This window comes from Canis lupus, chromosome 31 (assembly GCF_048164855.1).
Source record: "Canis lupus baileyi chromosome 31, mCanLup2.hap1, whole genome shotgun sequence".
Lineage (NCBI taxonomy): Eukaryota > Metazoa > Chordata > Mammalia > Carnivora > Canidae > Canis > Canis lupus.
The window spans coordinates 42,331,854-42,357,498 of record NC_132868.1 but is presented as its reverse complement, the minus strand read 5'-3'; the positions used below and the strand labels follow the sequence as shown (position 1 = coordinate 42,357,498).

The window sequence follows — 25,645 nt, the reverse complement described above, 5'->3', positions numbered from 1 at the left end:
CTATAAACGTGATAAGACATGGTTCCTCCCCTCGAGCAGTTTTTCTTTTCTTCCCACTTGGCATTTCTTTGTTCTCCTCACTCGCTGAAGGGCTTTTCAGGGAACACTTGCACTTTCTGGCTCTAACTGCTTAATTTCACTCCGCGGAACAACAGAGGCTGCAATCAGATAGCCTTGGGTTCAAATCCTTATTTTGCCATCTGCAGCATGATGTCAGATTAGCTCTTGGGTCTCAATACTTGGATTTCCTCCTGTATCAAACTGAGATAATACTATTTACTGTTTCGGGCTGTTGAGAAAGTTGGAGACAGCAGCAAACATGCAAGCGCTTGGCAACGGGGTTCAGTAAGTGATAGCAATTGACATCACCCCCGGTGTCGTCAGCATCCTTGCACAGATGGAATGTCGCTTTACATCCACCCAGGAGCAAGTGTTTAGGCTTCTGGCCCCATTCAGAGCAGAGGGGTGTTGGTAATAAGAGAAAACATTTGAGGCAGGAGCCAATCGAAGGTGATAGAGAACTTTCCTTTGCCGATAGTCACTTGTGTCTTGACCTGTTATTTCAAATGTCCTTACTGACAAGTCTCACAATCATATTTCCAGATCTGATACCTCTTCTGAACCCCAGATTTCTGTATCTAGCTGCCTATTCAGCGTTTTCACAGGGGTGTCTGATGGCCACATCAAACTCCGAAAGAAATCCCTTGATTCTTCTCCTAAACTTTGTCTTCTCCACTCCTTTTCCATCTCAGCAGATGACAACTCCGTGATTCCACGTGTGTGGTGCGGAATCTTGGAATCAGCTGTGACTCTTCTGTTCTCTAACACGTCACAAAATATATCTGGATTCTCTTGTTTAAAATGTACGCAGACTTTACTTAGTTTCTTTCCCTCTGCTCCTGCCACCGTCGCTCGTGTTACCACCCCACACTGGGGTCCTGCACGGCCCCTAACCGGGGGACCCCCTCTCCCCTGGTGCGTGTTGCAGTTGATCTTCCGCATGGTAAAGCAGTCTTTTTAAAACAGAAGTTGGATCGGGTCTGTTTTCTGCTCAAAACCTTGCAGTGGCTTTCTAATCTCATGAGAAGCAAGGCCTTCATATCAGGCCCCTGGTTCCATTTCCTGCTACTAAATGGCTAACGCTTGCCAACCTCCTACCCTGCTCCCCGGCTTCATTACTTTTTCTGATCACCTGTCACCCTAACTGAGCAGCCTTCTAGGGGCCCCTGGGGGGCTCAGCAGTTCAGCGTCTGCCCTCGGCCCAGGGCGTGACCCCGGGGACCGGGGATCGAGTCCTTCCTCAGGCTCCCCACAGGGAGCCTGCTTCTCCCTCTGCCTGTGTCTCTGCCTCTCTCTGTGTGTCTCTCATGAATAAATAAAATCTTAAAAAACAAAAACTCAAAACTGAGCAGCCCTCTCTAAAAGCCCTCCCCAAGATGACACACAGGCCCAAGCCTCTCCCCGCCGAATTTTACCTTGGCCCCGTAAGGGTCATGTACCTGACGTGCTGGCAGCCGGGCGTGCTTCGGCGCCCACCTCTGGCTGATGGACACGAGTGGAAGCGGTGAGTGCAATTGCCCGGACTAGCCCTGCAAGGGAGGCAGGGCCCCTCTCCCCCGCCCTTCTTTTCTGGCCCAGTGCCTGGAATCTGATGTGAGGGCTGCAGCTGGGGAAGCATTCCTGGGTCGGCAGGTAGAGATGTGTGTTGAGATAGTAGAGCTATGTGGCCCCTGATACCTTATCGGCTCTGGAATGCCTACCTTCGGAGGGCGCCGAAGAGAAGAAGCATTCGTCGTGCTTAAGCCATTTTTTATATGACCTTGGCTGGGGAAGTCAAAGTACAGCCTAAACTAGACAGGTTTTTGGGACCTGTCTGTCCTTTCACCCGTACTGGATGCAAGACTGGTGTGTAAATTCCACGAGGGTGGGAGTTGTCTGGTTCCTCGTAAATAGCTTCTGGAATAGCGTCTGGCACGCCGACGTTCAACACGTGTTCGCCGAATGCGTGAAAACGGCCGCGCCACCGACACCGCGCAGGGGCTCGCCGAGTGTTGCCCCGAGCGGTCACAAGGCCGGGCACTCAGGGAGCAAGCGACTGTACAGCGACGTGCTGTGTGTGTGTGGCGGGGCTTCCATTCTGGCTGAATCACAAGGCAGGACACAACCTGCTATTTCCATTGTCTGAGAGGCATAAATACTTGTAAGATGGCTGGGTGTTGCTTTTGTAATTTAAACGAAGACTCCCAAGTAAAGTTCATTGTTGTAATGAAATCAGGTCACAGAGTCATGGAAAACTGTGACAAGGTTCACACTGATGAGGAAAGGTCACAAGTCGCATGCTAAGCACAGATGGAGAAAAGGGACGTGTGTGCTGAGATCTTGAGATGTGTGGCTGAGATGTGCATCGGTCCGGATGGCAAACGCTGATAGCTGGAAGAACCACAGACAAAGAATTGCACAAATTGACTCAAAATGAAACAGAAACATATCACAGGGTATCAGCAAGACGCTTGGGGGTAAATGCTGCAGACGGAAAGCCACCGAGTTCCTCGGTAAGTTAAGATTATAAAGAGCTATAGTTGCGAGGATAATATTTTTGGTATCAAGTATCTTTCGCCTGCTTTAAGTTTGTTTTGAACACTTTAATTACAGAGATCAACTAATGTACACAACTTAATATGTGGTGGTTTTAAAAAACATATATAGTAATGAGACCCTGTGGGCTTGGGATGAAACCACCTCCATTTAAAAACGTTCTATTTCCTGAGTAAGGTAAGTTGCGAAGGTTAGGCTACCCTGCCTACCATGCCCCCTCGGGTGTGACATTACTGAAATAAAATAAGTCAAGATTTGTTTAGTCATTTTATCATATATATGTAACTTCTGGTAACAGTTACTGCTATGAGGTTTCTCATTGTTGAGTAATTAGCTAAAGAATTCAAGGGAACTTTCTTAATAATGTGCCTCTTTGCTTTAAAATTTCTTAGTAGCGGTAATTTCTCCTTTCTAGAAACATATTAACGTTTTACATTCAAAGCGCAAGGAGAGCTTTAAGATGAGGGCAAAGCACTGGAAATTAGTACTTCTTTGTCTTCGCCTCGCTCTCGTGCGTAGTTCTTGCTTGAATTCTGGTGAGACGGTTGACTATGTGTAGCAGGTATGTGGGAAGGATTGGGGTGTGCGGGGACATGTGACCTTTCATGGCGCTCACTTATCCGAAAGTTTTGTTTTGAGGCCACCCGGTCATTTCCGATAGGCTCCAGGATGTAATCCAACGTGATCCAAGTATGGTCTCCTACAGGACTCCTTCCCTGGGAGAATCAAGGTTTTTCCCATTTTAGCCACCCCCCCCCCCTTTTTTTTTGGATCCAAAAGTACTTCAGGTAAAGCCTGGTTGGTGGGCAGCAGAGGTGTACTTGACCGGCGGGACCAGTTGGCAGCACAGGTCCCACGTTTGGTGATTTTTATTATGATATTTACATGAAGTCATTTGTGGACCGGGATACCTTGTAAACTACAAAGATGTAAACAAACATGTGGATTATTATTAGTGTGATAATAACTTCATTAGGAAAGGAGGTGGCTTGGTGGAGGGAGTGAGGACCTCAGGGTGGGGGTGGGTGCCGGCGGCCTGGGGGTTAGAGAGTGTGACTCTTGATCTTGGCGTTGTGAGTACAAGCCCTGCGTCGGGTGTAGTGATGACTAAAACACAAAACAAAGATGACAGAAAACAAAGAATTTCGGGCTGGAAGACGTGGGTCCTACTACCCCAAGGAAGGACGGTGGGCCGGCCCTCCCCAGAGGGAGGAAGGCAGAGGAGGTCATTTTGAGGGAGGCTTCAGGGGTGGAGATGCTGGTAGTGGGGAGGTTCCATTCCCCTGTGGGAGGTGGACTCTCCTGTAGCTGCTGCCTAAGGAGACCCACGCTCCGGGGCACTAAGTGAAGCTTCAAGAACCAGCCAGGACCGTACGTTTGCTTCACTGGGTCCCTCACTGTACTGGCTTTACCTATTCGAGAGAGGGTTATGTTTAGTGAGGTACATGCGTCATTAATCAAAGCTTAAAAATATTTAAAAAAAAAAGGTACTACTATACTCATCACTTCTGAAACCGAGTCCTTGCCAAGGTGCTGGGTCTGCAGTAAATAAGCCTCCTCTTAGACTCTTACTGAAATGCAAACCTTGCTTTCTTTGTGCCGTTTCCCTGTGTACTCAACCCAGTGTTTTGGAAACCTTCAGCTATCTAAATTCCCATCAGGTGACATTGTTTAATCTAACATTCTCTCTTTCATATACGAAAACAGCTCTAAGGACAAACCGTGGGGATGCTTTGAACTCGCTTTCTGGTGGTTGGGAGGGAGTTTCCAATCTCACTCCCTTTCCTCTGCGCACCCCCTGCCCCCAGGAAAAGCCTCAGGCTGCCCTTCCCCAGCCCAGCCCCCATCGGAACCCAAGCTGGGGCTGCAGGGGAAAGAACCTTTGACCTTGGCCAAAAGAAGTCACCAGCCAGCCTGCTAGGCCACCTGGAGTCCACAAGGGTAAAAGTTACTTGGGATGAACTTTTCAATCCTTCGGTGCGAATGAAAATTCAGGTTTTTGATACTGAGAGGGAAGAGGCCGCGCTTTAATGTGGAGAATCCACCTATTTCAAATACTATGTTGAAGGCATGACGACAGAAGCCCTCGCCTAAAAAGGCTGCGAAAGATATTTTATTTTGAAAACAGCAATAACAGAAACAAAACGGAGCAACAAAAAGGTCTCTTTGAGGTCAAATCTTAAAAGGGTCCTAGGCTGATGCAAAGGCCTAAGACCCCCTAAGACCCCCGAGGCCCGCTTGCTGAGGGCCTGACACTGGCCCGTAGGCCTTGTGAAGCGCTGCTCCCCTTGCCTCGCCGCCCCGGGACGGGTCCTCTGGGGCGAGCCCGGGCGCGCTCCTCCAGCAGGGCCGCGGGGGCATAGGGCCCTACACACTCGGGGACATGGTTTTAGTTCGGTGACCGGAGAACCGCACAGACCCCCCGGACGATGAACCCCAGCACGTCGGCTCCCAGGACACCTGGGCACGAACCCTGCAGGCCCCGCCGGGCGCTTAGGGGGCAAGGCCAGGCCCTAGCGTGCGCCCCACACCCCGCGGCCCGGCTCCCCTCGTGACCAGCGCTGCTCCGCCGCCCTGCAGGTGCGCCCGGGGCCCGCACCTCCGGCCCGGAGCCCCGCAGCCAGGGCGCCGCGGGCCTGCCCACCTAACTAGCCTGGTCTCCAGGCGGGCCACGCACCCCCGCACCCCCCGCCCCGCAGCTGGCCGTGCAGCCGGAGGCCCGCACCCCGCGCATCCCCCCGCCTGCACCCCATTGGCCCCGCAGCCACCTGCGCACCTCACGGTCCGCACCTATCGGTCCCGCACCCACTGGCCCCACAGCCGGCCGCGCACCCCTTGGCCCCGCAGCTGGCCGCATCCCCACCCCCGCCCCGCACCCATTGGCCCCGCAACGGGTCACAGACCCCCGCCCCCTCGGCCCCGCACCCCACTGGCCCCGCAGCCGGCCGTGCACCCCCCACCTCGCCCCCTTGCCCCACACCCATTGGCCCTGTACCCGGCCCGCATCCATTGGCCCCGCACCCCCTTGCACCCCCTCCCGCCCCGCACCCATTAGCCCCACAACTGGCCTGTATCCTCCCTCCCCCTCCGCCCCCCCCCCCCGCCCCGCACCCATTGGCCCCGCAGCCGGCCCGCACCCTCCCCCCCCATTGGCCCCGCACCCCCGGCCCTCACCCATCGGCTCCGTAACCGGCCTGCATCCCCTCCCCCTCCGCCCTGCACCCCGCCACGCGCCCATCGGCCCCGCAGCCGGCCCGCACCCATCGGCCCCGCAGCGGGCCGCGGCGGCGGGGGCGGGGCGGGCCAGGCCGGGGGAGCCTCGCGGCGCCTGCGGGTCTTTATTCGTGCAGGACTCGGCGGCGCGCCCCCAGCCCCAGCCCCAGCCCCAGCCCCAGCGCCAGCCCCCAGCGTCGGCGGAGGGGCGGGCGCGAGCGAGCGCGGCGCGGCGCGGCGGGCCGCCCCCTCCCCGTCGCCCTCCCCTCCCCTCCCCCGTCCGCGGCGCCCCTCCCCCTCCGCTCCCGGCCCCGCCGGCCCCTCCCCCGCGCGCCCGCCCGGCGCAGGCCGCTCGGGTTTGTTTTGCTGCGCGGCCGCCGCCGCCGGGGCCTCGCGAGCTCATTTGTGCCTGGCTGGTCCCCGCCCGCTCCGCGGGGCCGAGCGCCGGGCCGTGGGCTGCTCCGAGCCGTTGGGCTCTCTCCCTCGGTGACGGCGCCCACCCTCGCCCGGCTCCCCGCGCCCCCGCCCGCGCCCGCGCCCGCGCCCCGCGCCCCGCCCCTCCCCCGCGGCGGGAGCCCCCGCCCCGCCCCCCCGGCCCCGCGCCCCCGCCCGCGCCCCCGCCCGCGCCCCCGCCCGCCCGCGCCCGCCGGGGCTCGCAGCGCCGCGCACCCCGAGGGGTTATTTTGGGGGCGGCTGGCGGCGGCGGCGGCGGCCAGGAGGGGACTTTCCGTGCGCCTCGGTTCCCGGGAGGGGGAGCGGCGTCGGAGGCCGGCGTCCCAGGTAAGCGCGGGGGCGGGCGGGCGGGCGGGGGGGCGCGGGGAGGGGAGGGGGCGGGGAGGGGCGCGCGCGGCCCGGGAGCCCCCTCCCCCGCCGGCCGGAGCGACCCCGGGGCCCGCGCCCCGCCCCGCGCCCGCCCTCGCCGGCCTGGGGGTCCCCGGCCGCCCGCGCCCCTCCCCCGCGCACGGGCCCCTCCTGCGCGTGTGCGTGTGCGCGTGTGTGCGCGTGTGTGAGTGTGTGTGCGGGGCGCGGCGCGGGCGCGGGCGCGGGGCGGGCGCGGGGCGGCGGGGGAGGCCTTCGGGGAGCCTGTGCGGCAGAGCCGGTGCGGGAGCCATCATGAGGCCGACTCCCGGGAGCCTATTTTTAGCCGAGGAGGGAGCTCTCGGGTGCACGTTCCTCGGTTCGCAGGGGCGCTGTGCCGGCGGCCGCGGGCGCGGGGGGAGGGGGCGGGGGCGGGGCGGGGGAGGGGCGGGAGGGCGCGCCCGGGGCGCGGGGGGAGGGCGGGGGCGGGCGCGGGCGCGGGGCCGCGTGCGTGCAGCGGGCGCCGGGGCTGGCGCGAGGAGGCGAGGCCGGGCCGGGCCGGGCCGGGCCGGGAAGTTGGGCTGGGAGCGCGGCCCCGGCGAAGTTGCGGCGGCCCCGGTGAGTGTCGGGCGGCGGGTCCTCGGGACGCGCTGGGGAACTTCCTCCTCGCGGCCCGCGCGTTTCCTTCCTTCCTGGCGTTCGGGCCCCGGCGGACTTTGTGACTGACGCGGCATCGCGGTCCCCGGGCGGCTCGGGAGCCCGTGCGCGTGTTGACAGGTCCGGCTCCGGCACGAGGCCTGCCCCCCCAGCGGCCGCGGCGGCTCGCCCTTGGGTCGTGCGGTGCGAAGGGGCGTCTCCGCAGGGCTCGGGGCGCGCGTGGGGGGCTTCGTGCGGCCTCGAGGGGTGGCCGGGCTCCCGGTACCCTGCTCCGAGGTCTCTTGCGCCAGGCTCCCGGGTAACGCGCCCTCAAGAGACCCCTTGGTGATTGTGAGTGGACCGAGGTTGGGACCTACTTAAGAACGAGATGATTTTTTTCCGTCTCCCCCCTCCCCCCACCCCGATGTCTGGAGTTTACTTAATACTTAAAACCTTGCACTGCGCAGGCACCCAGGTGAGCGGTGGTTTAGGACCTAGTGTCATTCGCAGCCCACTTGGGGGAAGTTCGCCGCGGGCGCTCACGCCGGAGCCCTGTGCTGTTCTCCACGGGCCTGTTAATAAAACGTGGTGGCTGAGAACGACGGGGTTATTTTTAGTCTGAATTGCCTGCCCCCTCCCCCCCATGTAATTAAGTAATCATTTTTCTCCTCCTTTTTTTTTTTTTTTTCTCCTAAAGACTCCTTTATCAGATTGGATAATACAAGGCCCCGGTGGTGTTTTCCTCTTCCTACTAAAGCAAATTATAAAAAACATCCTGGTTAACACACTGAAGGTACAGCAAGTGACTTTTTGGCTCCCCCAGTGTGGTTCATTTTCATTTTCTGCTAAATAAGACCTGTGCTACCCTGGCGTGTTTTAGTGAATCCTTATTTCCTGGGACTCTGTGTTCTCACCATTTTAATAAGTTTATAGTCTAGGGAAATAGGGCAGCTTTGTCTCCATGAAACCTGTGTGTGTTGGGTCGTATCATGGGAGTTGATGGCAGGCAGGCTTCGAGATGATCACTGAGGGTTCCAGAAACAGTTACCGTTTACCTGTGGAAGAAGGGGTGGCTGAAACAAAATATGCCTCAGGGTGGTTAGGCATGTCATGTGTGTTTATACTTTTGCTCTGAATTTGTGCTTTCCTGCCTGTTTGGAATATGATTTTTTTTTCCCTTCCAGTTTTGCTGTAATGCATTGTGTGATGTATGTAACCACAACTGTTACATCTACAAACAACGGCTATTTTTTTTTTTTTTTGTTTTGTTTGCAATTTGAGTAGTTAGATTCACACCTATAGGGCAAAACACTACACTGTATGGAGTCCGAAGACCGTTTGTACTTGGAAAAAGTTTTTCTTACTGTTCTGGAACTTAATTAATGGACTTGTTAATGGCTTGAAAATTGTTGCAAAGCTTCCAGTTTATAAGATGCTTTTCTTGTAGCCTGGTGTACCAAAGTTGGTTATTAACACAGGAGACACACGTGGTAAATGATGTGGCCCCTCGTGGAGCTTGAGTTCTTGCACTGGTTGCCTCAAAGAAGTGATCAACATTTTAATGACTTTTTACGTGTGTCCAGGAATTTTTTTGTTTTTGTTTTTGTTACTTGTACTCTCAACATCCAGTGAAGGGTTGTCATGATTCCCCTTCCAGGGGAATAAGAAGGAACCACTTCCTGGGAGCCTTTCAAGCTAACAAGCAGAAAGGGCAAAAGCTTGATATAAATATAGGGGTTACTGATAAAGAGAGATGTGGCTGATGGACCTTTGGAACAACAACCTGTTGAAGACGTATCTGCTCGTACATGGCAGTGAGATAGTACAGCCTTGTCAGATGAGTAGCTGACACAGGCATTCTACTTGTACAAGTTATTCCAACAGAATTACTACAAAGAATTTTTGACTTGACACATTTGGATGAAGTTAGTAGAAGTAATTTGTTGGGTTTATTCAGTTCCTGTGTTTCTTATATAAAAGTTGAGAGGAACGTGATAAACAGTAAGTCAGGGGGCAGATGCCAGAAATACTGGCACCATCCGGGACTGTATTTCTCTAGTACATGTGAATTTGACTCCTTTCATAAATAACTTACAGTGCAAGTCACTGAAATGCAAAAAATAAAGCCCGAAATAAGTAACCATGAGACACGGATACATCCCCACAGTAGAGAAGGGTTAGGACCCGGGGCTGTGTAGTAGAGAATGAGTGAGTGTAACTGGTCCATTTTGGAGGCCACCACGGTGACCTCTCCTGTTTAAACACCAACAGAAACTTTAAAAAGAAAAAAAAAAAAAAAAAAAGGCTGTGAGAGAACTAATGTTGGAGAGGTTTACTGGCTACACCAGCTATGGGATTAGACTCCGGAAGAGTACAGTCAGGCACGGTGTCGGCAAGAGCTAGAGGAAGGGGCCTTGCTTACTTATGCTCTGGAAAGGTGTGAGGCGCTTGCTGTGTCATCTATACCTCAGGCTAATCCTGCGGAGTAGGGAGTGCTGGATTCTGCAGATTATGAAACAGAGGTGCAGAGTTGATCCACTTGTCCAAGCCACAGAACGGTCAAGTGAGGTGTGAGGGTTCAAACCTGGGGCTGTCTTGAACCCTGTTCTCTGCTCTTTCTAGATGACTGTAGCTATGCCAGATTTTTCCTGCTGTTGTCAGTTTTGTCTGTCACTCAACGTCCTTGCAAAAAATTAGTGTTCATAATCAAGTTTATGATTCTGTAGTCGGGCTTTTCTACTAACTGGGTCAAGTAATTGCATGGATAAATGGAATTCGTAGGGCCCAAACAATGTTGTGTTTAACTCTCTGGAACCATTTAATAAGGTGCAGTCTTTTTGCAAACTACTCTATTTCCTATCTTAAGACAGCAGTGAGGTAGCCTCTCCAAGTACTGCCTGCAGAAAGAACAAAATTGGTTCTATGCCTACAACTAACCAGGAAAAGCAAATTAGGAGTATGCCTAACTACCTTCCCAAGTACGTATTCTGAAAACTTGCATGAGAACCTCGTCCCGTCTTTCCGCAGAGCGAGCGCGGTGGTGCGTCAGGGGGTCCTGGGGCAGGCCCAGGCCCCATCCCTTACTGGCTCTGCAATGTTTGGGGAGTAACTCCCGTTTCATCTCCGTTTCCCCTTCTGTGTCATGGGGACAGTGAGCTTCGCACGGTGAAGAAGATTGAGAGAATTGCCCCAGGTTTTAGAGGATGGTACTTGGCATAGGAGCCTCCCGGGCGGCCTGTGGGCTGAGGATGAGGAGGACTGTCGGGAGCTCAAGTTTGCTTCTTTGTGTTACATTTTATGTGTTTGTTATTTATTTCAGTGGGAACACGTCATAGGAAACACTTGGCGGTTTTATGTCATAGGAAACACTTGGCGGTTTTATTTCCCCGGGCTAAATATCTGAAATAAACTTAGCTTAATGTGTTTACCCCTGAAGTGGTGATTGAAGGCTTACCCTGGAGAAACAGATTGGGTTTAACACTAAGTAGGACCCGTATCGAGTTCCATCGTGTAGGTACAGTGCTGGGGCCTTTGCATGACTCTTAGGGCTGTTCTTTTGTCACTTGGGCTTGGACTTCTTAAATCTTGCGCTATTTGAGACCTTTTCTGGCTCTTTTTAAATGAAGGGATTTTGTTTTTCAGGGCTGTACCCATCCGTATCTAGGATCTCCTGTTTAGGTTGGAGCGATGACTTTAAGTAGGTTATTGTTTTCTCCAGGCCTGACCCTTCATCTGTGTTCTTGTTCTAGATTTTCAGTTGCTGTCAAGTCCGTTCTCTTTGGAAGTTCTGTTGCTCTGAAGTCTCTGTAACCCTTGTCTTGCTTTCACTTCCCATTTTTTACCATTTTTAATTCAGCAGTAGTGTTAACTACTAATATGGTTTTTGTGTTGGGCCTACACAGCTGGTTTGACGATGACTTTGAGAGTCCGAGCGGCTGATAACCTGGATATTAGGGGCCAAGAAACCAAGGCTCAGGTAGTAGGGGGTGTGCAGGGGGACTTAGGCCCCATGTGTCTGATGTTTAGGTCCGTGTTCTCGTCTAGCAGCTTGCTGGCCTCCCTGTGTGTGAGAGATGAGAGACCGATGAGAGGTTTGAGGCCTGAGCTACTGGGCTTGGTCTCTGGTAGGCTGCTCCGAGCTGCCTTTCTCCCCCATCCCGCCTTCTGTAACTTGTTGGCCACGTCGTGTATTTAAAACCCCGGTTTCATCACGTCGGGTCCCTGCTGGACAACCCAGAACGGCCTCCCTGGGCCAGCCTCGGCCCTTGGGGCGGCCCCCAGGCCCCAGCGCCGGGTCTGTGCCCCCCGCCCTGGCTCCTGCCTCCTCCCGTGCTCCTGGTTCGAGCCCGGCTTCGCCGAAGCCCTTCCTGGCCGTCTGCAGCCCGGTGGCCCTCGGCGGAGGTGGCGTTCCATCGAGCGAGTATCCCAGGCCCATGACCACCCGTCGTTGAGTGGGTTCGTGTCCCATCCGTAGCCCCGACCGCACGGTAGGGTTCTTGGAGGAAAGGACCTTTTCCTTAGGGTATTAGCAGAGTTTCGCTTCTCCTGGCCCTCGCCGCCCTGGGGTCACGCGGATCGTCTCCACAAGGCCCAGGTTGCGGGAAGCCCGGAGGAGCCGGAGGAGCTGGAGGAGCGGGGCTGCCTTGCTGACGTGGCCGAGCGAGCGTCTTTCTGATTCAGGCCGTGGAGGTTCAGGTGTGCTCCAGGAGCACTTCCCTGTTTGAATTTCAATACTGCCAGGGTTGACAAGGGAGGAGAAAAAAACCTTGTCAAAATCTAGGATGCAGTGAAGATCCGTAGTTTTGTCCTCTTATTCTTGGACTTGTAGCCATGATATTGGGGAAGAACCTTGTCTCGGTGGGAATCCTGTCACCCAAAGTTGGCCTTATTTGGTTCTGTTTGTTATAACAAAATTTAAGATTTTATTTTAATCTCTCTGGCTGTAGTGGGCCTAAGTATAAGACGGTGTTTTTAGCTCTTTTTGATGGCATTCTGACCACATTGGAGTCTCATTCGAGTCATTATTATGAAGGTATTAACATGCAGGATAAACTGTATCTGTTATATAGTGTAAGTGGGTTTAATCTACCAGAAGAAAGTCATCATAACCATCTCTCTTCAGCAGGTTTTTATAGTAAGGCTGTGCCATATTAGTTCTACACAACCTGGGTAATTTATTCTAAAGCCACTAATTTGGCATTGCATCCTTTTGGAAATTTTAATATTTAGAATTTTAAATTATGAGCTTTTCAGCATGATTTTATTTGCATCAGACAAAATGAGTTGGTTGTTACCTTGCTTTCTGAGAGCTTAGATTCTTAACGTAGAATTAATACAATCAAACTATAAAGGTCATGTTGAAAGATCAACAATCAAATTTCAGTAAACATAGAAGAGTATCCAGATTAAGGAAAAGATTTATGTGAAATGAATAATTTGAAGAGTGAATGAGGAGGAATAGGTATTGGGGGTTTAAAACTGGGGAGTTTGCTGCCTTTTTTCCTCTTACGCGATGGTAACTTTTTCAGGAGGTGGAACAGAGGAGAGCATGGAGAGTGCGGGTCAGATGGTCATTCCGGTATCTTACTAGAATAATTCTTCTTTATATGAAATTGGAGTCTCAAGCCTTTTTTTTTTTTTCCCTAGAGATGTCTAAAATTTTTAATTACCTTAAAACAAAAGCAGTGAAGAATTTTTTCTTTTTAGGAACTAGATATCAATGTACTTCTTGATATCTTTTTCATTTTGTCTGAGGTTAAAGGTGGTGGTATCAGTGCTTTTCTTTGATTTTTTTTTTCACTGTATCCTTTTCAGCGCAGGGTATGATAGGACATTGTAATGAGATAGTTAAGTGGATGTTTGCTTTTTTTGTTGTTACTGTGCACCTACTTGAATGGTAGGTAGCATCTTAACATGGATTCAGTATTAAGCAAATGAATTTTTATCATTTTTTGCAAAGCCACAGTGACATGAGTAAATCATTTAGTTTCTAGAACCGCATATTAAGAAGGGTCATGGGATCCCTGGGTGGCGCAGCGGTTTGGCGCCTGCCTTTGGCCCAGGGCGCGATCCTGGAGACCCGGGATCGAATCCCACGTCGGGCTCCCGGTGCATGGAGCCTGCTTCTCCCTCTGCCTATGTCTCTGTCTCTCTCTCTTTCTCTCTCTGTGACTATCATAAATAAATAAAAATTAAAAAAAAAAAAGAAGGGTCATATAAAGTGTTATGTAAAGGTAGCTTATTTGTTCAAACAGTACATATATAGTCAATTCCCATATGAAAATTCTGAGGATCTGTCATTATATTATTTTTTATAAAGATTTTATTTATTTGATAGAGCACAAGGAGAGGGAGTGGGAGACGGAGAAACAGGCTCCCCGTTGAGCGGGAAGCCAGATAAGGGGCTGGATCCCAGGGCCCTGGGGTCATGACCTGAGCCAAAGGCAGATGCTTAACCCACTCAGCCACCAAGGTGCCCCTCTGTCATTTAATTTTATGTAAATTTTTTTTTTTTTTTTTTTTTGAGGGAGATCTACCTGGAAAATTTGCTTAGAGTACTTAAAGGCTAAAAATTTATAGCCTTACGTAGAGTAATAGTCCGAAAGCATTTGGCATTAGCATAAGCAAACACCTCCAGAGGAGTTAGAGTAATAGTATATTTTGCTAGTTACCTTCAGCTGCTAATAGAATAAGTTTATGGGTTAGCGAGAGGTGTTTTATGCTTTCCCCTTAATTTGAACAGGCTAATTGGGTAGAGTGTATACTAATTTTGTTCCATTTCTATTTTTCGGCTATCAGATGTCATTAACTCACAGTATAAGGCAATTGGGTCATCTACTTTGGGTTTCTGAAATAAGGTAATGGAAATAGATAATGAATGAATTTCCTTAATGTTTTTTCTTTTTCTGTATAATTGTTCTTTTATGGGATAGAATTTATCATACATGAGTGAATTTTTAGATGCTGTTTGTCGCTGTAGTAGTGTTCCCCGGTACCTTTTTTATATGAAAATGTAATATACTATGTACTTAAATTTTCTCCCACTAAAGGGGTGAGTTTTCTTTTAAATCACCTTTCTCTGTCTTCCTTAGTAAAAAATGTGCATTTGTGAGATCACGGACTGGGGTTAGGAGGGCAGTCTGTTACTGTGTCAGGAAAATAGTCTTCCTCTTCTGTGTAAAATCTGACATGCCCTCATGGGGGGCGGGGTTACTTCTTTGACCTTGGGCATTCTTACGGCCTGCTAGCAGGGGTCACCGGTTTCAACATCTGGTGAGAGATGTTTTGTGTGAATTATTCCTTTACAGATTGGTTTAGAGCTCATGTGTAGGACTTTGTTAGTGTCTGTCTGTAGGATCTTCTCAAAGATGTTTGAGTAAAAGGAGGCAGAGGATGCTGTAGCCTGCTGCCCTTTGAGCTTACAAAAGGGGAGAAGAGTGGAAGGGGTGGCGGGAGAATGTGACTTTTACGTGTCTGTGTTTCATGTGCTTAGGATGACTCCAGAAAGATGCACAGCAGACTGGTACCAAACAGTAATTTTAGGGGGTGGGATTGGGATGGGGTGATCATGAGGTCAGATGTGGGAGAAACTTATTTTCATGTATGGCCATTTGATTTGGACCGTTTGAATCTTTCTATGTTAGTATTACCTTCTTTTTTTTTTTTTTTTTTTTTTTTAAGAAGTATTGATTGTGAAAAATCAAGGCATCCAGTTAAGAATTTACTTAATCTACTTCAATTTGGACAGTCAAAAGAAGAGAGTAAACTTAATTTTTCCTGTGCTTTTCAGACAGTTCTTAAAGAGCTGGGATTGTATTTCTGTAAACATTTATTTTTATTTCTCAGATTTGTTGGACAATTAGAGCCACTGGGTGATTAAAAGCTGTGCTGTTTTATGATTTTGTCATGAGGCCAGTTGAAGTATTAGTGATAGTGATGTGATTTTCAAGTCCCGTCCGAGGTCGATAATTAGAAATTAATTCATTGCAAATATTAGAAGGAAATAGGGATTGTACAGAAGTATACAGGTATTGTCCGATTTCAAGGGTTTGGAAAAAGGGTGAGAATTCAGTTTACTGTAAATGGTCTTGTCTTCTAGTTGTGCTCATCATTTTCAGCTTAAGCTGGAACATCTCAAAGAAAGGTGGTACCTGTTTTTGTACATTTAGTTCTGCTTCAGGGTGACCTGCCTCCCTGGGCGCATCGCCCTCTGTCCAGGTGGGCTGTGTGTCTGATGTGCGGCTCTGACCCTTGCCGCGGCATGTTCCTGTGCCGAGCAGCTCCGTCTCTGGAGTCTGGCATTCCTACTTCTACTCAGAGGGGTTGTATGGCTTTGGAAAATTATGTAACCATTCCAGTTGGTTTTTTACTCTGAACAATGGAAATAAAGAGTAGTTAATAGTTGCCTTATGGAGCAGTAGCGAGGATTAAAATGTGAATGCATGTAAAGCTGTTCTCCTAGGGCCTGGCACATAGGAAGTACTCCGTAAATGCTCACTACTGTCTGGTAGCCTTGTTAGCTGCAGCAGCAACAGCTGTAGACAGAGGCAGAAAAGTGTCACTCCTTCTGGAAACCTGTCTTGGCTTCCTGTGGCAACCGCAGAGCCCTGGATGGCCTGAATTCCCAATCCAGAGGGCTCCTGCTGCATTTGGTGCCTGAGCTTTGGTTGCTCTAGTTCTCTAAAATGAGAATATGGGGGCACCTGGCTGGCTCAGTTGGAGGAAGGTGTGACTCCATCTCAGGGCCGTGAGCTTGAGGCCCGTGTTGGGTGTAGAGATTGCTTAACTAAAAATAATACTTAAAATAAGAGTGTGTACTGTGTACCTCTGTTCTGCCTCTAATGCATGTGTCATTTTACAGTAAAGTAGTATTTTATATCGATTTTGGTCATATCTTGGTATTCCAAGAAAAAAAATGTTACCTTTCTTAAAAAAATCAAGTCTTTTTGCTTTCTGGGACTCTCCAGTCCTCCTCCTGGAAATCAAACCTGCTCTCTGGCTCTCCAGTGGATGCTCTTTGTGTGGAACAGTCATTTCAAATACACATATCACACGTGATTCCATACCAACTTTGACTTGGACTTTCATATGTATGACGTAACAGGATATGTGTGTGTGCAAAAATACTGAAGTAAATTGCTTTTAAGAGCTGGTACATGATCATTTTGCGTAATCTTTCATTTAAAAACATGCTTTTATAAACCTCTGATTTGATTTTTATTATTTCAGAAGTGATAGATTTCACTTACTGAGTTTAGAAAATACTGGTTTAAAGTAGCGTCAAATTATAATTCTGTAAGCTTTTTGGATCCAGAATCAGTCATCAAAATTAGAAACAAATTTTCATTTTGAGTGATAGAACATAGCACATTTATCGGTGCTAATTTCTTTGGGTAGTATTCTGAGGCTCTATTAGGATTCTGAAGTTCCAATTCTCTGGTTTTGTAAAGCATGCATTCAAAGTAAGATACAAAGGATAAAGAAATTTGATTGCTAATAAAGGGATATAAGGTTTTTTTCTTTTTCTTTTTCTTTTTTTTGAGGGCTAATCTGCAAACAGTTGTGGATTAAGAACTCTGAATGCTTCTCATTAGGAACAGTAATTGGGGCGCCTGGGTGGCTCAGTCAGTTAAGTGTCTGACTTCAATTCAGGTCGTGAGGCAGGGCCCTGGGATCCAGGCCTGTGTTGGGCTCCTGGCCCGGAGGGGAGTCTGCTTCTCCCCTCCCCCTCTTCCTGCGTGGTGCTCATGGTGCTCGCTCGCTTGCTCTTTTTCTCTCTCTCGTGGGTGTGTTCTCGCTCTCAGTTCATAAGATAAAGAACAGTAGTTATTAACAGAAGGGTAACTGTCCTGCTCAGTTTCTTAGATTTCATTAAAGGAGAAGTTTGGGTAGTTTCACACCCTTTAAAGCTGACGCACCACAGCGTGTTGGCTGAACGAGGTTATACCGTCTGAAGACGGAGCTGCTTTCTGTGATGGTCTGACGTGGACATCCTGGCCTGGGACCGCCAGTCCTCTGTGTCTAGCACAGATGTCTCCCTGAGTGAGTTCTATGTTGGCTCCTGTCTCACTAGGCAGGGCCCTCTTCGAGGACAGTCATGTTGCACCCATCTTTGTCCTTAGCATCTGGTATAATGCTTGGCGTAGTCTTTCGGTGATATTTTTAATATTTGTAGTTATAAATAAAAGTTAAAATTCATCAACAGTGGGTTTTTTTTATTTTGTTATTTTTTATTTATTTATTTTTAGATATTTTATTTATTCATCAGAGACAGAGAGAGAGGGAGGAGCAGGCTCCATGCAAGGAGCCCCACGTGGGACTCGATCCCAGGTCTCCAGGATCACATCCTGGGCTGAAGGCAGTCCTAAACCGCTGAGCCCCCGGGGCTGCCCATGTTTGTTTGTTTATTTATTTATTTAGAGACAGAGTGTGCGTGTGCTGGGTGAGGGAAGGGCTGAGGGGGGGGGATCTCAAGCAGCTTCCACGCCCAGTGCGGAACCTGACCTGGGCTTGATCTCACAAGCCTGAGTGACCTGGGCCCACATCTCAAGTCCTATGCCTAACAGACTGAGCCTCGTGGGGACCCCTCAGCAATAGGTGTAAAAAGTTACAAAGGATGGTGCATTTAAAAGATTAATAATGTCCTCAAAACAGACAAGGTATTATGAAATGAAAAGAACAGAGAATTTATCTTACAAGGTTTTGTGTTAACGTTTGTCTGCAGGAAAGTACTTTTTGTTTAAGCAGAAACTTAATCTTTTGTATCCTTAGACCCCATGCTTCTTGAATGGGGTTGTGTTTCCTAATTCAGTGCTCCTCTACCTGGTCTGTTCCCCTTTTTGGGTCATACGCTTTCACGAATACCTGGTTGCCTTGGTTCATCTAGTCTCACTGGCCCTTCCTGCATTTTCTTCTCGATGACTCCTGTGTGTTCGGGTAGCAGATAACATTGGTTGGTTCATTTGATCTGACAAATCAGTGTAGAGATGACTTCCTACAAGTGAGAACTGGTAGTAACAGGAAAAGTGACTTCTTTTTCCAGTTGTGTGTAACAGCATACTAATGAGCTTTGATTCGTACGATAAAGTCACGCGGTACACTTTACACCAGTGTGTGTATTGTATTGAACCCACGGTGGACACACTCACGTGCTCTTGGGCGTGGCACAGCACAATGTGTTCAGTAAATGTCTGCTTTCTTCCCTATTCCGTACCTGATGGGTTTTGCACGACACTCAGGGTAAAATCTGAAAGTCCTTCCTGGGCCAGTGAGGAGGGACACCCCCCCCACCCCAGCCATCCCAGCTCCCCGCCCGCCGAACAAGCCCGTTCCTGTCTCCGCGCCTTCATGGCTTTGCCCCGATATTGTCCCGTGGCTCCTGCTTCTCCGTCGTTGAGCTTTGGGCTCTAGTGCTCCTACCTGGGAGGTCCCACGACGTAGCCGCGTGCCCCGGCCACGTCCTGCTCACAGCACTCCCCCCTCTCGCCCCACCGGCCGCGATCCGTGCGTGGCCGCTCGCCGCTGGCCCTCGCGCCCGAGAGCGAGGATGGCCCTGCCTTGGTGCTCTGCGCAGAAAACAGGAGCTCGTCGGGCTTCAGGAAATGTTGGAGCCAGTGATCTCAGAAATGCTGTTGGAACGAGCCGGTGGCTTTAACCTGCTTTATGCTGACAGTAGAGCCCTGAGTAACCCGGGAGAGGCCAGCCTCCGGGGGTGGGGGGTGGGGGGGTGGGAAGAGGCTTTACCAGGTCAGGGTTTACCATTTGGAAGCCCAGGGACATATGTGAGTGCTGTATGCTTTTCTTGGAGGAACCACTTACAGATGGTATTTGAATCAATCTGGAAAAAACAAGTAAATGGATAATTGATGAACCAATTTAAAAATGTGCTTCTGTTATAATAAGCGTTAGATTTTTAAGAAGTTAACACTTTATTTTTAAGTTAAAACACAGATTTCATTCAGGTTATATGCTGACAGCTAGATACCCCTATTTGTGTTTTATACATATGGTTAGGGAGATTTTGTGTTTAGTTACATTTACCTGTGATATTCTGTTGTGATTAATCTTGGCCAACTTCACCCAGTTGGTATATGAGTCAGAACTCTTCGTTGTACAATAGACACTCAGTTCAAGTTAGCTTAAGCCAAAAAGGGGGATTCATTGGCACATGGAGTCCCAAAATAGATGGAATAGCTCAGCTATGGGAAGAGCTCTGAGGCTGTGCAAGGCTTGAGGCGCAGCAGCAACCAGAGCCATTTGAGTGCTCCCGGAACTCTCCGCTGACGGGATCTGTGTGTGTGTGTGTGTGTGTGTGTGTATGTGTTGCTACGTTAGCTTCATTCTCTCCTGGACTTTGACTTTTTTCACATGGTGGAAAATGTAACTTGTCAGCGCCAGTTTTTATCATTGTTTTCCCGTGCTGTAGAGGAGGGACTGCTACTTTATCTCATTTGGAAAATTCTTGAAGTACTGATCAGTTTGGTTTGGGAGGGTGCCCACCATGGCCAGAGGCCATCATAGAAACTGGGTGTTTCCAGGTCCCCAGTGGGGATGGGAGTAGAGCTGTTGGAACGACAGTCAAGGAACCCCGGGGAGCTGCTGGGCAGCCGCCGCACCAACACGTGCATCCACTTACGCTTGGGAAGGTTGTGCCATTAATCCATGATAGACTGTGGCTTACGTTTCTCTTTTAACTGGAACTGACACATACTTTGTAAACTTTTTCAAATGCGTACCATTTTTTAAAATGAAAAGTTGAAGTTCCTCGTGTGATAGTAATTGTAATCTTGTGTACACTGTCTACAGCTGATGCGGGTGTTCAGATGAATTTGTCTTCTCAGTGAGTTACATAGTAAAAAAAATTATTGATGCTATTTATTTTGGCTTTGTTTTTAACATTACTCTGCTACTTTAATAGCTAATGGAAACCTAAATTTGAGGGCAGCTGCTAGAAAATTATCAACAGGTTAATTATACGTATTTAGGGGATATTTTTAAGCCTTGAGGACGATAACTACCTTGAGGAAGTAACTGCCTAGCATATAGCAAATTAATGTGGTATATTCTGGACAGTTATTTTGAAGAATACTTCATCAGTTCACTAAAATAAAATGGCCTTGTAGCAGAAGGCTTTTGACACCCAAGAGGTATTAGTTTTTGTGGGCTTCAGTTGCTTCATCTTTGAAATATTGAACTGGGTTGCTGAGGTCTTTTCTGGATCTAATGCTCTTTGACCCTGTGATTGTACATATGTCAGTGGTTAGCCAAATTAAATGGGAAATATACAGTGCTGATTTCAGGTTAATTATTACCTGAACTGTTTTTTCCTAAAGAAAACATTTATATTTCTCTGACACCTTCTCACTTTTGAACAGATTATTCTCAGAAAATATTTTTTAGATATATGAAGTGTCTTCTGTTTTATCCATTGATCTCTGAGTTCAGATACATAGTTACCTCCCATTTCACCATAGAGAAAACTAAAAGAAATGGCATCAAACATATTTATGACAATTTTTTTCTTTAATGCCCTTATTTTTAATTGTATGCTTGCCGACTGTCATGGCCAGTAATTTTTTTAGCACTTTAGGTTTGATCTTTCTCTGTGTGCATCACATTTTAGAAATTGCACTAAAAATATGTCTCATTGTACTTAACAATGAGAAAGTCCTGTTTGCATGAGTCGTTTTTTGAACTAAAATACAGGTCATGTTGCACACATTAGCTACTAATTTAAAATTCTGTGCTTGTTAAAAGAATTTACAATGAAAAACAGATTTGTGGGTGGTCTTAACGGGAGAGCATAAAGATGCCCAACAGGTTGGTCTTTTCTGGAAAAGTTTATGTGCAGCACATGCTTTGTGAATTGTAGAGCGATGAGAACCAACAGGAAAGGGTAAGCAGGGGTCCTCGTGAGGTGACTTCTTTGCTGCCTTAAGGGTTTGGACGTTCTTCTGTTGCAGGAAACTCCGAAGGGCTTTAAGTGGGGCAGCAGGATTATGTTTTGGTAGCTCGTGAAGGATGAGCTGGAGGGGAAGGGCTTCTCTGAGCGCGGGGCGAGAGTGGCGCTGGTAGCGTGGCGGGTGCGGAGGCCAGTCGGAGCCCTGGGAGGGTCGCAGCCAGGTGTGCCCGGCTGCACGTCTGCAGGAAGGCCTCGGGCAGTTGGGGGGAGGTAAGGGGGCACTGAAGAGGTAGGCCCGCGCATTTCCTTCTCTCTGGCTGGCCTCTCTGCTTGTGGAGAGCGGGGTGCAGAATGGGGTGGGGTCTGTGGGATGGATAGCTGATGGACAGGGCCCGAGGTAACGCGGGGAGGGCACGTCGCCACCTGGGAGCAGAATTCCCATCATCGTGATACCTTAACCAAGAGAGAATTAAAGTCGGTGCTTATTTGAGAATAGTCATAAAAATAGGTTGGTGTAGACTGACTAGTTCATGATGTTTCTAGTGGGTGTAATTTTTGTGGAGTTCTAGGTTAATCACTGTATTTTCAAAACTTTTCTAAAGGTTTTACAGTTATACAAAAGGTCATTAGAATCTCGGTTTGATGACTTTCGGAAGTGGATCTGAATTAAGTAGTTTAATTAAAATGACATAAATACTGCTTTTTAAAGACCTATTTTGGGCTCCTGGCTGGCTCAGCTGGTAGAGCATCCGCCCTTGGTCATAGGGTGGTGAGTTCCAGCCCTGCCTTAGGTGTGGAGCCTCCTTAAAACTTAACTATTGTGAAATAATTTTGTGCTAAATAGAGAAGGTGCAAAGAGGGCAAAACTCCTATGTATCCTTTACCCAGCTTGCCCGGAGTTGAAATCTCACCTAACTGTGGCACCTCTGGCAAACCTAAGAAGTTAACATTGACGTTAAACTAAACTACAGACTTCATTTGGCTAATCCCAATTTTTCCCAGTTTTGTTTTTTTTTTTTTTTTTCTTTCTTTGTTGGCGTCCAGGGCCCGGTCGAGGATCCCACACTGCATTTAGTTACTGGGTCCTTACTCGCCTCTGATCTGTGACGGTTCCTCAGTCCTTCTTGTTTTTCACGACCTTGAGGAACGCTGGTGTGTAGATTTTTAACGATGGACTGAAGTTACAGATACTTGTCACAACGATGCCGCAGAGCTGATGTGCGTGCCTGTCGCGGGGCATCGGGGACAATCCAATGTTTACGGGCAGGAGCGCTGTCAGCTGCTGCGGGTGGTGCTCGCCTTCGTCACTCGGTCAAGGTCAAGTTGAGTGGATTCCTTTGTTGCAAAATTAATCGTATTCCCATTTTCCATACTCTGTTCATCAGAAATGAGTAATTTCGACCCTCATGCAAGGTGCGGGGACAGTAGGTTCCACCTCCCAGACAGAAATGCATCAAAGACTCTGGATGTAGGTTGAGGTTACCGCAGTAATGACAAAATATTTTGGGGAAATACTCTAAGGCTGTGTCGGTACCCTTTTTTTCTTTACGGTTTTATCCCAGCGATTCAAGCATTCGTTGGTGGGATCTTGTTTGCAGCGATGATTACTGGTGGTGTAATGGGAATTTTCTAGTTCCTTCACGCCTTCTGCATTTATTAATGGAACTTCTTTTCGTAACACAGATTGGTTCCTTTTCCCTGGCTTATTTTTTCAATTAATGTCATTGTGGATCTATGGATTTTATTTTGTTCTTTGGGTTATGATTTAATATTCTCACTGTTTTGTTGCTCACACTGTTCCAGCTTTGGCCGCTGAGAGCTCATTCAGGCTCCTGTGCCCTTTCAGCATGACCTGTCCTGTGTATTTTTAACTATGTTCTTTCTGACATATAAGATGCTTCAGACTCCTCTTGTATTTTCCGTTTCTTAGCGCTGGATAAGCCACTTCTCCAAGAAGCCTGGTTTCCTTTTATTACAATCACAACAAAACTTTTTTCTAATAGGGGAAGTAAGTCTTTATATGGATTTTACAAAGTGTCCTTATTGGCTTGTGAGTCTTCAACAAATATTTTTTTTTTTTTTTAATTTTTTTTATTTATTTATGATAGTCACAGAGAGAGAAAGAGAGAGGCAGAGACATAGGCAGAGGGAGAAGCAGGCTCCATGCACCGGGAGCCTGACGTGGGATTCGATCCCGGTCTCCAGGATCGCGCCCTGGGCCAAAGGCAGGCGCCAAACCGCTGCGCCACCCAGGGATCCCTTCAACAAATATTTCTTAAGGCTTCTGACCCCATTTGCTCACTTAGAAAACTTTTATTTATTTTTTTATTTTTTGAAAGTGTGGGACAATTTTTTTTTAAAGATTTTATTTATTTATTCGAGAAGCAGAGAGAGAGAGAGAGAGGCAGAGACCCAGGCAGAGGGAGAAGCAGGCTCCATGCAGGGAGCCCGACGTGGTACTTGATCCCGAGTCTCCAGGATCACGCCCTGGGCTGAAGGTGGCGCTAGACTGCTGAGCCACCTGGGCTGCCCCCACTTAGCAAACTTTTAAAGGTGTGTGTGTACCAGCATTCTTAGACACGTAAGACGTGATGATCATTGATCTAGGAGTCTCTAGGTAAAAGAAAGACACATTTCCTCTCCCTCCCAGTATACTTTATTGCACGCTTATGATAAGCCAAGTCCTGTGCTACAAGTCAAGGAAATAATAAGTCAAGAAGCACAGGTTGCTTTTAGGAGCATGTGGGAGGAGTTCTTACCCACTCTCTGTCTAGGTAGAGTATGGAGCAAGTTTTGGAAAATGACTGTGGGATTGAGTGGGGAGGTAGAGGAAAGGTAGGACGAAGGGAAGCCGTTCCACGCAGAGGGGTAGCCGTGGAAAGACTACTCAGTTAATAATTTATCAATTAGATTTAGAGGTAAGCCCCTGGCTGTGTGGGGTGGTGGTGGAGGGAACGGGAGGAAGTGGTGGCGGATCCATATCATGAGAGTCTTGAAGGTAAAACGAAGGCTTGGAAAGTTGAGGGGCTTCCAAGGGAATTTGAGTTGGAAGGTCGTGTAATCAAACCGTGACAGCACCTTGGAGGGTCTGTTGATTTCTAAGAGGCTATTGTTAGGATGGAGGTGGAAAGAGAAAGTCCTAGCTAACCACTGTGAAGGGGTTCTCGGACTGTGCTAGGGACCACCGCAGACCCCAAAACACGGATTTTAATACTGCTCAGTTCTACTCCCAGAATTTCTGATTCACTTAGATCTGGGTTGGAGTCTGAGATTGTACTTTCCTGGTAGATTCCCAGGTGCTACTGTTGATGCTGATCCTGCCGGTTTGGGGACCACACTTGGTCTTCACTGGGCTGTGATAAAGAGAATGAAGAGCAGGGAATAGGTGGAGGGATTGGCGGACGTGCCACTGGGTATTCACACTTCCTGACCTTTTGGTTCACTGCTCACATGTAGCCTTGATTTCCTTTAGTGCTGCTGGCTTTTTTGACTAGTGAGGAAAGGGCGGGGATTAGTTTTTGAAAACATTTATGTGGATATATGTGCAGTGTGTTCTGTCATTATCAACTGAAAAGTTGTGTGGTCACCCCGTGGCTAGAAGTCCGTTACTTCTCTGTTGAGGTTCAATTACAGTAGCAGCTGGTTTTACAGGGCACTGCCTAGTACGTGCAGCGCACAGTCTCCAGAAGGTTTTAATGTGGTAGAGTTATTTTGGATAGTTTCTTATTCCGCGTACATGGCATGTCTCTTTAGCTTTGACTCGAGTGATGTTTTATGGAGAAATGTGACTGAAAGGTGAATTTGATTTTTTTTTTTAAACTATTAATCTGAACATGTCAAAATAGTTTTTTTTTTAAAGTGTGAATAGTAAGATTTGGAGATACAGCTTTTTATTTTCGTGGCACGATAGTTATAATAATTTTTTTCTTTAGGCCGATCATTGTAGGACATAGAACTCTAGATTTAAAGTCTGTAAAAAACTCGTATCCATGAGATTCAGTCCTTAATGAGATTTGAACATACTGAAGTGATAAATCCCCAATTTTTTTCCCTCCATTGACTAATGATCAGTGTTCTCCAAGAAAATTATAAAATGTAGGGCGCTTGGGTGGCTCAGTCAGTTAAGTGTCCGACTCTTGATTTCAGCTCAGCTCCTGATCTCAGGGTCCTGAGGTGGAGCCCCGTGTCGGGCTCTGTGCTGAGTGTGGAGCCTTCTTGAGGTTCTCTCTCTCTCCCTCTGTCTCACTCCCCCTCCCCCCCACGAACTTGTGTGCGCACTCTCTCAAAAAAATTAAAAATAAAAGAAAATGAAAACACCCATCACCGTGTTAACAACTGAAGTGGAGTTCTCATTTTTTAAAGGGACATATTTTTTATAATTTGTATACATGTAAGCATACATTCACGTTTTAAGGATTCAAGAATACTAAAATGGTAAGGGAAAATAAATTTTGTGGAAGGTTAGAAGACAGTGATAAAAAGCAAATTGCTTAGTTTAAGATG

At 48.5% G+C, this 25,645-nt stretch overlaps 1 protein-coding gene across 10 annotated transcripts in view; it reads left to right on the top strand.

Moving 5' to 3' along the window:
- Positions 1-6,449: 6,449 nt before the first annotated feature.
- Positions 6,450-25,645, top strand: part of TBL1XR1 (TBL1X/Y related 1) — a 166,295-nt gene continuing 147,099 nt past the window's right edge. For 2 of the 10 annotated variants that reach the window (XM_072808135.1, XM_072808125.1), the window contains exon 1: positions 6,461-6,588. The gene's annotated coding sequence lies outside the window, so the exon portion shown is untranslated. Of the gene's footprint in view, positions 6,589-6,850; positions 6,986-7,117; positions 7,225-25,645 lie in introns of those variants that run through there. The other 8 variants (XM_072808129.1, XM_072808136.1, XM_072808128.1 and 5 more) reach the window with 8 other exon arrangements.